The following is a 12,130-nucleotide window of genomic DNA, read 5'->3' as shown; positions in this document are numbered from 1 at the left end:
ACAGAATAGAGAATATAGAATACAGAATACAGAATTCAGAAATTAGAACATGGAATGCAGAATATAGAGTATAGAACATAGAATACAGAATAAAATACACAGAATTTAGAAGATGGAATGCAGAACACAGAATGTAGATTATGGTATACAGAAAATAAAATGTAGAATACAGAATATAGAACATAGAATATTGAATATAGAATACAGAATACAGAACCCAGAATTTATAACACGGAATGAAGAACACAGAATAAAGAATGTAGAATAAAGAGATAGAATGTGGAATATTGTATGTAGAACACAGAATAAAAAATATAGAATATTCAATATAGAACGAAGTCTATAGAATGTAGAACACAGAATATAGTATACAAAATACAGAATGCAGAACTCAGAATTTAGAACAAGGAATTCACAACACAATATATAGAATATAGAATAAATTATACAAAATACAGAATATAGAATGTAGATTATAGAATGTAGAACACAGAATACAGAATATAGAATACAGAATACAGAACCCAGAATTTAGAACATAGAATTCAGAACACAGAATTTAGAATACATTGCACAGAATATAGAATGTTGAATATAGAATGTAGAACACAGAATATAGAATATAGAATACTGAACCCAGAACCCAGAATTTTGAACATGCAATGCAGGAAACAGAATAAAGAATATAGAATACAGAAATAGAATGTGGAATTGAGAATGTAGAACACAGAATATAGAATATAAAATACAGAATATAGAATGTAGAGTACAGAATTTAGAACACAGAATATGAATATAGAATACAGTACACAAAACACAGAATTTACTACATGAAATTCAGAACACAGGATTTAGAATATAGGATACAGAATACATAATACAGAATGTAGCATACAGAATGCAGAACACCGACTATAGAATATAGAATACAGAATGCAGAACACAGAATTTAGATCATGGAATCCATAATACAGAGTTTCTAATTTAGAATACAGAATACAGAGTAAAGAATTTAGAATAGAGAATGTAGAACACAGAATAGAGAATATAGAATTCAGAATACAGAATTTAGAGCATGCAATGCAGAACACAGAGTATAGAATTTAGAATACACAAAACAGAACCCAGAATTTAGAACACGGAATGCAGAACACAAAACAGAGGTTATAAAATACAGAATACAGAAATAGAATGTAGAATATAGAATTAGAAGACATAAAATAGAGAAAAGAATACAGAAATAAGAACCCAGAATTTAGAACATAGAATGCAGAAAACAGAATATAGAATATAGAATACAGAAAAAGATGTAGAATATAGAATGTAGAACACAGAATATAGAATATAGAATACAGAACCCAGAATTTATAAGATGGAATGCAGAACACAGAATATAAAATATAGAATACAGATTATAGAACCCAGAATATAATCATGGAATTCAGAACACAGAATATAATATAGAGAAAACAGGAATAGAATGTGGAATAGAGAATGTAGAACACAGAAAATAGAATGTAGAATAAAGTATATAGAATGTAGAATAGAGAATGTAGAACTCAGAATATGAATATAGAATACAGAATAGAGAACACAGAATTTAGATCATGGAATTCAGCCCACAGAATTTATAACATAGGATAAAGAATACATAATATAGAATGTATCATACGGAATGAAGAACTCCGAATATAGAATATAGAATACAGAATGCAGAACTCAGAATTTAGAACATGGAATTCATAACACAGAGTTTAGAATTTAGAATACAGAATTCAGAATATAGAATTTAGAATAGAGAATGTAGAACACAGAATAGAGAATGTAGAATTCAGAATACAAAATTTAGCACATGGAATGCAGAACACAGAGTATAGAATATAGAATAAAAAATACAGAAACCAGAATTTAGAACATGGAATTCAGAACCCAGAATACAGGATTTATAATACAGAATACAGCATATAGAATGTAGAATATAGATTGTCGAACACAGAATATTCAATATAGAATATAGAATACAGAACTCAGAGTTTAGAACATGGAATGTAGGACAGAAGATAGAATATAGAATACAGAAATAGAATGTAGAATATAGAATATACAACATAGAAAATAGAATATAGAATACAGAAATCAGAACCCAGAATTAAGAAAATGAAGTGCAGAACACAGAATATTGATTATAGAATACAGAAATAGAATGTAGAATATAGAATGCAGAACACAGAATAGAGAATATAGAATACAGAATACAGAATACAGAATTTAGAACATGGAAGTCAGAACACAGAATTTAGAATACAGTGCACAGTATATAGAATGTTGAATATAGAATGTAGAACACAGAATATAGAATATAGAATACTGAACCCAGAACCCAGAATTTTGAACATGCAATGCGGAACACAGAATATAGAATATAGAATACAGAAATAAAATGTGGAATAAAGAATATAGAACACAGAATATAGAATATAAAATACAGAATATAGAATGTAGAGTAGAGAATTTAGAACACAGAATATGAATATAGAATATAGAACAGAAAACACAGAATATATTATATGAAATTCAGAACACAGAATTTAGAATATAGGATACAGAATACATAATACAGAATGTAGCATATCGAATGCAGAACACTGACTATAGAATATGGAATACAGTATGCAGAACACAGAATTTAGACCATGGAATTCATAATACAGAGTTTCTAATTTAGAATACAGAATACAGAATAAAGAATTTAGAATAGAGTATGTACAACACAGTATAGAGAATATAGAATTCAGAATACAGAATTTAGAGCATGCAATGCAGAACACAGAGTATAGAATATAGAATACACAAAACAGAACCCACAATTTAGGACACGGAAAGCAGAACACAAAACAGAGGTTATAAAATAGAGAATACAGAAATAGAATGTAGAATATAGAATTTAGAACACATGAAATAGAGTAAAGAATACAGAAATCAGAACCCAGAATTTAGAACATGGAATGCAGAAAACAGAATATATAATATAGAATACAGAAAAAGATGTAGAAAATAGAATGTAGAACAGAGAATATAGAATATAGAATACAGAATCTAGAATTTAGAACAAGGAATGTAGAACATATGGTATAGAATATAGAATGCAGAATACAGAACACAGATTTCAGAACATGGAATGCAGAACTCAGAATATAGAATAAGGTATACAGAAAATAATATGTAGAATACAGAATGTTGAACACGGAATATAGGATATAGAATACAGGATACAGATACCGCAATTTAGAAAATGGAATGCAGAATACAGAATATAGAATATACAACACAGATCCCAGAATTTAGAACATGGATTTCATAACTCAGAATTTAGAATATAGAATACAGAATATAGAATGTAGAATACAGAATGTACAACACAGTATATAGAATATAGAATACAGTTTGAGGAACCCAGAATTTAGAACATGGAATGCAAAACCCAGAATTTAGAATATAGAACACAGAATTCAGAATTTTGAATGTATAATACATATTGAAGAATACAGAATATTGAATATAGAATGCAGAATACAGAATATTGAATATAGAAAATAGATTGCAGAAAACAGAATATTGAGTATAGAATGAAGAATAGAGAACCCAGAATTTAGAACTTGGAATTCAGATAACAGAACTTAGAATATAGAATACAGAATATAGAAAGTAGAATACAGAATGTAGAATAAAGAATAGAGGATATAGAACACAGAATACAGAATATAGGGCGTAGAATATATAATGTAGAACACAGAATATAGATTATAGAATACACAATATAGAACGTAGAATATAAAATTTAGAACACAGAATATACAATATAGAATAAAGAATACAGAATCCAGAGTTTAGAATATGGAATGCAGGACAGAAGATAGAATATAGAATACAGAAATAGAATGTAGAATAACAATTTAGAACACAGAAAATATAATATAGAATGCAGAATACAGAACACAGATTTCAGAACATGGAATGCAGAACACAGAATATAGAATAACATATACAGAAAATAATATGTAGAATACAGAATGTTGAACACGGAATATAGGATATAGAATACAGGATACAGATACCACAATTTAGAAAATGGAATGCAGAATACAGAATATAGAATATACAACACAGATCCCAGAATTTGGAACATGGATTTCATAACTCAGAATTTAGAATATAGAATACAGAATATAGAATGTAGAATACAGAATGTACAACACAGTATATAGAATATAGAATACAGTTTGAGGAACCCAGAATTTAGAACATGGAATGCAAAACCCAGAATTTAGAATATAGAACACAGAATTCAGAATTTTGAATGTATAATACACATTGAAGAATACAGAATATTGAATATAGAATGCAGAATTCAGAATATTGAATATAGAATATAGATTGCAGAAAACAGAATATTGAGTATAGAATGAAGAATAGAGAACCCAGAATTTAGAACTTGGAATTCAGATAACAGAACTTAGAATATAGAATACAGAATATAGAAAGTAGAATACAGAATGTAGAATAAAGAATAGAGGATATAGAACACAGAATACAGAATATAGGGCGTAGAATATATAATGTAGAACACAGAATATAGATTATAGAATACACAATATAGAACGTAGAATATAAAATTTAGAACACAGAATATACAATATAGAATAAAGAATACAGAATCCAGAGTTTAGAATATGGAATGCAGGACAGAAGATAGAATTTAGAATACAGAAATAGAATGTAGAATAACAATTTAGAACACAGAAAATAGAATATAGAATACAGAATTCAGAAACCAAAATGTAGTACATGGAATGCAGAACACAGAAGATAGAATATAGAATACAGAAATAGAATGTAGAATATAGAATATACAACATAGAAAATAGAATATAGAATACATAATACAGAACCCAGAATTTAGAACATGGAATGCAGAACAGAAAACCGTATATAGAATACAGAACACAGATCCCAGAAATTAGAACATGGATTTCAGAACTCAGAATTTAGAATACAGAATACGGAATACATAATATAGAAATTAGTACACAGATTGTAGAACACAGAATATAGAATATAGAATACAGAATTCAGAACCCAGAAATTAGAACATGGAGTTCATAACACAGAATTTAGATTATTGAATACAGAATGTAGAATGAAGAATACAGAATGTAGAATACAAAATAGAGAATATATAACACAAAATACAGAATATAGAGTGTAGAATATATAACGTAGAACACAGAATATAGATTATAGAGAACACAATATAGAATGTAGAACACAGAATATAGTATATAGAATACAAAATACCGAACTCAGTATATAGAACATGGAATTCAGAACACAGTATATAGAATATAGAACACAAAATACAGAATATAGTATGTAGAATATAGAATGTAGAACACAGAATATAGTATATAGAATACAAAATGCAGAACTCAGAATTTAGAAAATGGAATTCAGAACACAGTATATAGAATATAGAATACAGAATGCTGAATATAGATTGTGGAATATAGAATGTAGAAAAATTAATATAAAATATACAATACAGAATTCAGAACAAGGAATTTAAAACATGGATTTCAGAACACAAAATTAAGAATAGAGTGTACACAATATAGAATGTAGAATATAGAATGTAGAACACAGAATATACAATATAGAATACAGAACCCAGAATTTATAAGATGGAATGCAGAACACGGAATATAGAATATAGAATACAGAATATAGAACCCAGAATATAATCATGGAATTCAGAACACAGAATATAATATATAGAATACAGAAATAGAATGTGGAATAGAGAATGTAGAACACAGAATATAGAATATAGAATAAAGTATATAGAATGTAGAATAGAGAATGTAGAACTCAGAATATGAATATAGAATACAGAATACAGAACACAGAATTTAGATCATGAAATTCAGACCACAGAATTTATAATATAGGATAAAGAATACATAATATAGAATGTATCATACGGAATGCAGAACTCCGAATATAGATTATAGAATACAGAATGCAGAACACAGAATTTAGAACATGGAATTCATAACACAGAGTTTAGAATTTAGAATATAGAATTCAGAATATAGAATTTAGAATAGAGAATGTAGAACACAGAATAGAGAATGTAGAAATCAGAATACAAAATTTAGCACATGGAATGCAGAACACAGAGTACAGAATATAGAATAGAAAATACAGAAACCAGAATTTAGAACATGGAATTCAGAACACAGAATACAGGATTTAGAATACAGAATACAGCATATAGAATGTAGAATATAGATTGTCGAACACAGATTATTCAATATAGAATATAGAATACAGAACTCAGAGTTTAGAACATGGAATGTAGGACAGAAGATAGAATATAGAATAGAGAAATAGAATGTAGTATATAGAATATAGAACATAGAAAATAGAATATAGAATACAGAATTCAGAACCCAGAATTAAGAAAATGGAATGCAGAACACAGAATATAGATTATAGAATACAGAAATAGAATGTAGAATATAGAATGTAGAACACAGAATAGAGAATATAGAATACAGAATACAGAATCCAGAATTTAGAACATGGAATGCAGAATATAGAGTATAGAATATAGAATACAGAATAAAGAACACAGAATTTAGAAAATGGAATGCAGAACACAGAATATAGAATATGGTATACAGAAAATAATATGTAGAATACAGAATGTTGAACACGGAATATAGGATATAGAATACAGGATACAGAAACCACAATTTAGAAAATGGAATGCAGAATACAGAATATAGAATATAGAATATACAACACAGATCCCAGAATTTAGAACATGGATTTCATAACTCAGAATTTAGAATATAGAATACAGAATATAGAATGTAGAATACAGAATGTACAACTCAGTATATAGAATATAGAATACAGATTGAGGAACCCAGAATTTAGAAAATGGAATGCAAAACCCAGAATTTAGAATATAAAACACAGAATTCAGAAATTTGAATGTATAGTACACATTGAAGAATACAGATATTGAATATAGAATGCAGAATACAGAATATTGAATATAGAAAATAGATTGTAGAAAACAGAATATTGAGTATAGAATGAAGAATAGAGAACCCAGAATTTAGAACTTGGAATTCGGATAACAGAACTTAGAATATAGAATACAGAATATAGAAAGTAGAATACAGAATGTAGAATAAAGAATAGAGGATATAGAACACAGAATACAGAATATAGGGCGTAGAATATATAAAGTAGAACACAGAATATAGATTATAGAATACACAATATAGAACGTAGAATATAAAATTTAGAACACAGAATATACAATATAGAATAAAGAATACAGAATCCAGAGTTTAGAATATGGAATGCAGCACAGAAGATAGAATATAGAATACAGAAATAGAATGTAGAATAACATTTTAGAACACAGAAAATAGAATAGAGAATACAGAATTCTGAATCCAGAATGTAGAATATGGAATGCAGAACACAGAAGATAGAATATAGAATACAGAACACAGATCCCAGAAATTAGAACATGGATTTCAAAACTCAGAATTTAGAATACAGAATACGGAATACATAATATAGAAATTAGTACACAGATTGTAGAACACAGAATATAGAATATAGAATGCAGAATTCAGAACCCAGAAATTAGAACATGGAATTCAGAACACAGAATTTAAATTATTGAATACAGAATGTAGAATGAAGAATACAGAATGTAGAATACAAAATAGAGAATACATAACAAGGAATACAGAATATAGAGTGTAGAATATAGAAAGTAGAACACAGAATATAGATTATAGAGAACAAAATATAGAATGTAGAATATAGAATGTAGAACAAAGAATATAGTATATAGAATACAGAATACCGAACTCAGTATTTAGAACATGGAATTCAGAACACAGTATATAGAATATAGAACACAAAATACAGAATATAGTATGTAGAATATACAATGTAGAACACAGAATATAGTATATAGAATACAAAATGCAGAACTCAGAGTTTAGAAAATGGAATTCAGAACACAGTATATAGAATATAGAATACAGAATGCTGAATATGGAATGTGGAATATAGAATGTAGAAAAATTAATATAAAATATACAATACAGAATTCAGAACAAGGAATTTAAAACATGGAATTCAGAACACAAAATTTAGAATAGAGTGTACACAATATAGAATGTAGAATATAGAATGTAGAACACAGAATATAGAATATAGAATACAGAACCCAGAATTTATAAGATGGAATGCAGAACACGGAATATAGAATATAGAATACAGAATACAGAACCCAGAATATAATCATGGAATTCAGAACACAGAATATAATATATAGAATACAGAAATAGAATGTGGAATAGAGAATGTAGAACACAGAATATAGAATATAGAATAAAGTATATAGAATGTAGAATAGAGAATGTAGAACTCAGAATATGAATATAGAATACAGAACACAGAATTTAGATCATGAAATTCAGACCACAGAATTTATAATATAGGATAAAGAATACATAATATAAAATGTATCATACGGAATGCAGAACTCCGAATATAGATTATAGAATACAGAATGCAGAACACAGAATTTAGAACATGGAATTCATAACACAGAGTTTAGAATTTAGAATATATAATTCAGAATATAGAATTTAGAATAGAGAATGTAGAACACAGAATAGAGAATGTAGAAATCAGAATACAAAATTTAGCACATGGAATGCAGAACACAGAGTACAGAATATAGAATAGAAAATACAGAAACCAGAATTTAGAACATGGAATTCAGAACACAGAATACAGGATTTAGAATACAGAATACAGCATATAGAATGTAGAATATAGATTGTCGAACACAGATTATTCAATATAGAATATAGAATACAGAACTCAGAGTTTAGAACATGGAATGTAGGACCGAAGATAGAATATAGAATACAGAAATAGAATGTAGGATATAGAATATAGAACATAGAAAATAGAATATAGAATACAGAATCCAGAACCCGGAATTAAGAAAAAGGAGTGCAGAACACAGAATATAGAATATACAATACAGATATAGAATGTAGAATATAGAATGTAGAACACAGAATATAGAATATAGAATTCAGTATACAGAAACCAGAAATTAGAACATGGAATGCAGAATATAGTGTATAGAACATAGAATACAGAATAAAGAACACAGAATTTAGAACATGGAATGCAGAACACAGAATGTAGAATATGGTATACAGAAAATAAAATGTAGAATACATAATATAGAACATAGAATATTGAATATAGAATACAGAATACAGAACCCAGAATTTATAACACGGAATTAAGAACACAGAATAAAGAATGTAGAATAAAGAGATAGAATGTGGAATATTGTATGTAGAACACAGAATAAAGAATATAGAATATTCAAGATAGAACGAAGACTATAGAATGTAGAACACAGAATATAGTATACAAAATACAGAATGCAGAACTCAGAATTTAGAACAAGGAATTCACAACACAATATATAGAATATAGAATAAATTATGCAAAATACAGAATATAGAATGTAGATTATAGAATGTAGAACACAGAATACAGAATATAGAATACAGAATACAGAACCCAGAATTTAGAACATAGAATTCAGAACACAGAATTTAGAATACATTGCACAGAATATAGAATGTTGAATATAGAATGTAGAACACAGAATATAGAATATAGAATACTGAACACAGAACCCAGAATTTTGAACATGCAATGCAGAAAACAGAATAAAGAATATAGAATACAGAAATAGAATGTGGAATTGAGAATGTAGAACACAGAATATAGAATATAAAATACAGAATATAGAATGTAGAGTACAGAATTTAGAACACAGAATATGAATATAGAATACAGTACACAAAACACAGAATTTACTACATGAAATTCAGAACACAGGATTTAGAATATAGGATACAGAATACATAATACAGAATGTAGCATACAGAATGCAGAACACCGACTATAGAATATAGAATACAGAATGCAGAACACAGAATTTAGATCATGGAATCCATAATACAGAGTTTCTAATTTAGAATACAGAATACAGAGTAAAGAATTTAGAATAGAGAATGTAGAACACAGAATAGAGAATATAGAATTCAGAATACAGAATTTAGAGCATGCAATGCAGAACACAGAGCATAGAATTTAGAATACACAAAACAGAACCCACAATTTAGAACACGGAATGCAGAACACAAAACAGAGGTTATAAAATACAGAATACAGAAATAGAATGTAGAATATAGAGTTAGAAGAAATAAAATAGAGAAAAGAATACAGAAATCAGAACCCAGAATTTAGAACATGGAATGCAGAAAACAGAATATAGAATATAGAATACAGAAAAAGATGTAGAATATAGAATGTAGAACACAGAATATAGAATATAGAATACAGAACCCAGAATTTATAAGATGGAATGCAGAACACAGAATATAAAATATAGAATACAGAATATAGAACCCAGAATACAATCATGGAATTCAGAACACAGAATATAATATGGAGAAAACAGGAATAGAATGTGGAATAGAGAATGTAGAACACAGAAAATAGAATGTAGAATAAAGTATATAGAATGTAGAATAGAGAATGTAGAACTCAGAATATGAATACAGAATACAGAACACAGAATTTAGATCATGGAATTCAGACCACAGAATTTATAACATAGGATAAAGAATACATAATATAGAATGTATCATACGGAATGCAGAACTCCGAATGTAGAATATAGAATACAGAATGCAGAACTCAGAATTTAGAACATGGAATTCATAACACAGAGTTTAGAATTTAGAATACAGAATTCAGAATATAGAATTTAGAATAGAGAATGTAGAACACAGAATAGAGAATGTAGAATTCAGAATACAAAATTTAGCACATGGAATGCAGAACACAGAGTATAGAATATAGAATAAAAAATACAGAAACCAGAATTTAGAACATGGAATTCAGAACACAGAATACAGGATTTATAATACAGAATACAGCATATAGAATGTAGAATATAGATTGTCGAACACAGAATATTCAATATAGAATATAGAATACAGAACTCAGAGTTTAGAACATGGAAAGTAGGACAGAAGATAGAATATAGAATACAGAAATAGAATGTAGAATATAGAATATACAACATAGAAAATAGAATATAGAATACAGAATTCAGAACGCAGAATAAAGAAAATGGAATGCAGAACACAGAATATAGATTATAGAATACAGAAATAGAATGTAGAATATAGAATGTAGAACACAGAATAGAGAATATAGAATACAGAATACAGAATCCAGAATTTAGAACATGGAATTCAGAACACAGTATTTAGAATACAGTGCACAGTATATAGAATGTTGAATATAGAATGTAGAACACAGAATATAGAATATAGAATACTGAACCCAGAACCCAGAATTTTTAACATGCAATGCAGAACACAGAATATAGATTATAGAATACAGAAATAAAATGTGGAATAAAGAATATAGAACACAGAATATAGAATATAAAATACAGAATATAGAATGTAGAGTAGAGAATTTAGAACACAGAATATGAATATAGAATATAGAACAGAAAACACAGAATTTATTATATGAAATTCAGAACACAGAATTTAGAATATAGGATACAGAATACATAATACAGAATGTAGCATACCGAATGCAGAACACTGACTATAGAATATAGAATACAGTATGCAGAACACAGAATTTAGACCATGGAATTCATAATACAGAGTTTCTAATTTAGAATACAGAATACAGAATAAAGAATTTAGAATAGAGTATGTACAACACAGAATAGAGACTATAGAATTCAGAATACAGAATTTAGAGCATGCAATGCAGAACACAGAGTATAGAATATAGAATACACAAAACAGAACCCACAATTAAGAACACGGAAAGCAGAACACAAAACAGAGTTTATAAAATAGAGAATACAGAAATAGAATGTAGAATATAGAATTTAGAACAC

The sequence above is a fragment of the Vicugna pacos genome, chromosome 16, assembly GCF_048564905.1.
Source record: "Vicugna pacos chromosome 16, VicPac4, whole genome shotgun sequence".
Lineage (NCBI taxonomy): Eukaryota > Metazoa > Chordata > Mammalia > Artiodactyla > Camelidae > Vicugna > Vicugna pacos.
This window is presented reverse-complemented; position numbering follows the sequence as displayed.